Genomic DNA, 4,357 nt, shown 5'->3' with positions numbered 1-4,357 from the left:
TCGGTAAGCTTCTCTATACCAAAGTTTTCCAGTACAACAATCATCTCGGTGACGACTTCATCGGGTCCTGCAGCCTTATTCCTCTTCATTTTTTGTAATGCACCTCTAACTTCTGATGTTAAGATTTTCGGGCCCTCGATGGCCTTTCTTATTTCTGGTTTGTTGCCCCTATAATCTGCAAAAAGTTCACCGATGTATTCTGTCCAGCGTTCAAGGATTTTGTCCTTTTCCATTAAGACTTCTCCATTCTTGGATCTTATGCATCCTGTAGAACAACCTTTGAAACTCGTTACTTCCTTAATCGCTCTGTACATTGCGCCAATTCAGTGCCGGTCCCAGACCCAGGTAAATAGATATGGTGATTCTATAAAAAGAAAAAAAAAAAAAAAAAAAAAAAACACCGGGCGGAAGGCAACGGCAAACCACCGCTCTAAATTGCCAAGAAAATCATGGAAATCCATGATCGCCAACGTCCTTGTGGGACAGGGCACTTGAAAAAAAAAAAAAAAAAAAACATTGCGCCTGGTTCGTTGGTTTTGTCTTTCAATTTCTTCACATTGTTCATTAAGCCAGATCTCTTTGGCTTCTCTACATTTCTTCCTTATTCCTTTGCTCGCTTGCTTGTACTCGCTGCTTCCGCGGTTGTAAAGCTGTTGCCTAGAGCGCATTCTGTCCAAGATCTCATTCGTCATCCACTTGCTCTTTAACTTTTTCTCACGTTTAGGTATAAGTTCTCTTGCTGCCGATACCAGCGCCTCTTTAAATGTTCCCACTTAGCATTTCCTTGGTCTTCAAGCACATTAAATCGATTTTGCACAGCCACCGCATATTCTTCTCGAATGGTTTGTTTTTTCAATAAAGCACTATAATCCATTCTTGGTGTTGTCTTTCCTTTCTTGGTCGTCTTAAGCTTAACCTTTAACTCGCATATGACTGGGTTATGATCACTTACCACAGTCTGCTCCTGGGTATGCCTTTGAGTGCTTAATTGCACTCCTATACCGTTTCTTGATAACAATGTAGTCAATCTGGTTCTTAAAATCGTCTCCCGGGCTCAGCCATGTTCATAATTTTCGTGGATGATATATATATATATGTATATATATATACATATATCTATCTATCTATCTATCTATCTATCTATCTATATATCTATTCTATTATATATATATATATATATATATATATATATATATATTATATATATATATATATTGAGTGCATATGCACATTACATAGTGTGTATAATTCACACTCAAAAAGCAACCTAGTGTGCCAAGCACTCGCAAGGGGCAGTTCAAAGTCGACCAGCGGAAGCCCACCTCTGTGGTTTGACCACAGGGACCTCTTATCCTGCGCCTCCGAGTGAACGAGGCACACCAACGGCACCTGCGCTTAACATCCTCGTGACCTTGTGTCGCTCTTCAGATCACGAAATCGGGTTTGGACCACAGTTGGAGCGCCGGCATGTTGCAATTTACTGCCGCGGCCGAGATTCGAACCCGGGACCACAAGAGTCGCAGCCCAGTGCTCTATCCACTGGGCCACCGCGGCAGTGCCAGAACTCTGAGGGAATTTTCCATTTGAATTGATGAGCGCGATATGTGTGTGTGTGTGTGTGCGTGCGTGCGTGCGTGTATGTATATATGTGTGTGTGTGTGCGTATGTGTGTCTGTGTGTGTGTGTGTGTGTGTGTGTGTGTGTGTGTGTGTGTGTGTGTGTGTGTGTGTGTGTGTGTGTTGTGTGTGTTTGTGTGTGTGTGTGTGTGTGTGTGTGTGTTGTGTGTGTGTGTGTGTGTGTGTTTGTGTGTGTGTTGTGCGTGCGTGCGTGCGTGTATGTGTATGTGTGTATGTGTGTGTGTATGTGTGTGTATTTGTGAGTGTGTGTGTGTGTGTGTGCGTTTGCATGTGTTTGTGCGTGTGCATGTGTGCACATTACATAGTGTGTATAATTCACACTCAAAAAGCAACCTAGTGTGCCAAGCACTCGCAAGGGGCAGTTCAAAGTCGACCAGCGGAAGCCCACCTCTGTGGTTTGACCACAGGGACCTCTTATCCTGCGCCTCCGAGTGAACGAGGCACACCAACGGCACCTGCGCTTAACATCCTCGTGACCTTGTGTCGCTCTTCAGATCACGAAATCGGGTTTGGACCACAGTTGGAGCGCCGGCATGTTGCAATTTACTGCCGCGGCCGAGATTCGATCCCGGGACCACAAGAGTCTCAGCCCAGTGCTCTAACCATATATATCATCATCATCTTTTAACGGTAGGTTCATGGCTGAGCCGCCGTGGTCACAGCATGATACTCAATTGCAGTTTTCACGTTGTGATGCTCTTGGAGTGAGTACGTGGTAGGGTCCCCAGTTCCTTTCCACGGAGAGTGCCGGAACCATATATATACATATATATATATAGGCCGCGATGGCCGAGTGGTTAGAGCATCGGACTCAAGACTGTCACGATGGCAATCCGAGTTTGAGGGTTCGAGTCACCGGCCGGCGCGTTGTTTCCTTGGGCAAGGAACTTCACCTCGATTGCCTGCCTAGCCGCTGGGTGGGCAAGCCAGCCCAAGTCAGTGCTGATCCCAGAGCCGGGTAAATAGAGAAGGTGACTGGATAAAAAAACACCGGGCGGAAGGCAACGGCAAACCACCGCTCTAAATTGCCAAGAAAATCAAGGCCGCGGTGGCCGAGTGGTTAGAGCATCGTCCTAAGACTGTCACGACGGCAATCTGAGTTCGAGGGTTCGAGTCACCGGCCGGCGCGTTGTTCCCTTGGGCAAGGAATTTCACCTCGATTGCCTACCTAGCCACTGGGTGGTCAAGCTAGCCCAAGTCAGTGCTGGTCCAAAGCCCGGATAAAATAGAGAGAATAATTACCTAAAAAGGTAACACCGGCACTCCGTGGAAAGGAACTGGGGACCCTACCACGTACTCACTCCAAGAGCATCACAACATGAAAACTACAATTAAGTATCATGCTGTGACCACGGCGGCTCAAACATGAACCTACCGTAAAAAAAAACAAAAAACATATACACACACACACACACACACACACACACACACACACACACACACACACACACACACACACACACACACAACATATATATATATATATATATATATATATACATATATATATATATATATATATATATATATATATAACATATATATATCACAATGCATACTATATATAACTATATAACATACTAATACATATACAAACTACTACTATAATATCATTATATATTATATTGTATATGTATGCGAGCGCGCGCACACACACACCACACACACACACACACAACACACACTACTACACTGTATATATTGTTGTGTATGTATCATGCCTGAGTAGTAAAGTTATATTATGTATATGATAAGTGTACGCATGAAATAATATCCACCAAGAGAATATAAATTAAGGAAGCGAGAAGGTTAAAGTTAAAATTTGACTAAATCAACAAAGAAAAAGTACTTTATAAAGTTCTTGGCACAAGTCCAGCCGACAAGATCGAGGAAGACTGGAAGGCGAGCGAGTGTCCTTTGGCATCTGCCTTCTCTCTCGTGCCTCTCCGCCTCTCCCTCTCTCCTCCCTCTCCGCCTCTCCCTCTCTCCTCTCCTCTCTCTTCCCCTCCTGACCCCCTTCTTTCGTCCCTATTCATCTCTCCTTCCGCCTCTCTCGTCTCTCTCCCCCTCCGCCTCTCTCCTCTCTCCTCTCCTCCCTCTCCCCCCCTGCTCTCCTTCTCTCCTCCCTTTCCCCCCTCTCTCCCTATCTCCTCCCTCTCCCTCCCGCTGTCCTTCTCTCCTCCTTCTGCCCCCCATCTCTGCCTCTCTCTTTCCTCTCTCATTTCTCTTTCTATTTTCCTCTCTCATTTCTCTTTTTCCTTCTCTTCGCTCCCAGTATCTCTCCTCTCTCCTTCTCGCTTCTTCTCTTCCCTCTCTCTCCCTCATTTCTTCTCCCACTCCATTCTCTATCTCTACCCTCCTCCTCTTTTCTCCCCCTCTCTTCTCCTCTCCTTTCTTTATCGCTCCTACCCTCTCCCTTCTTTCAGTTTCCTAATCCTCCTTTCTCTCGCTGCTCCATTGTCTATATCATAAAAAATAGGAATAGGGATTTGCTTGACTTAGAATGATGTATTTTATTATGGGGTAAAGAGTATGTGTTTATATGTTTGTCTCTTGCATGTACGGATGAGTGTGTGTGAGCGTGAATGTATATCTTGTTCTAGTATGTGTGTGTGTAGAAATGTGTGTGTGTAGGTATGTGTGTGTAAGTGTGTGTGTAAGTTTGTGTGTGTGTGTGTGTGTGTGTGTGTGTGTGTGTGTTGTGTGTGTGTTGTGGGTGT

The 4,357-nt window shown here is 44.9% G+C and overlaps 1 non-coding gene across 1 annotated transcript; it reads right to left on the bottom strand.

Moving 5' to 3' along the window:
* Positions 1 to 1,481: 1,481 nt before the first annotated feature.
* Trnar-gcg lies at positions 1,482 to 1,554 on the bottom strand. Its single transcript has one exon. It is a non-coding gene; the product is annotated as a tRNA-Arg (tRNA).
* Positions 1,555 to 4,357: the final 2,803 nt, after the last annotated feature.

The sequence above is a fragment of the Penaeus monodon genome, chromosome 4, assembly GCF_015228065.2.
Source record: "Penaeus monodon isolate SGIC_2016 chromosome 4, NSTDA_Pmon_1, whole genome shotgun sequence".
In the NCBI taxonomy this organism is placed as follows: Eukaryota; Metazoa; Arthropoda; class Malacostraca; order Decapoda; family Penaeidae; genus Penaeus; species Penaeus monodon.
The sequence above is the reverse complement of the archived record's forward strand: the minus strand, read 5'-3'. Positions and strand labels throughout refer to the sequence as shown.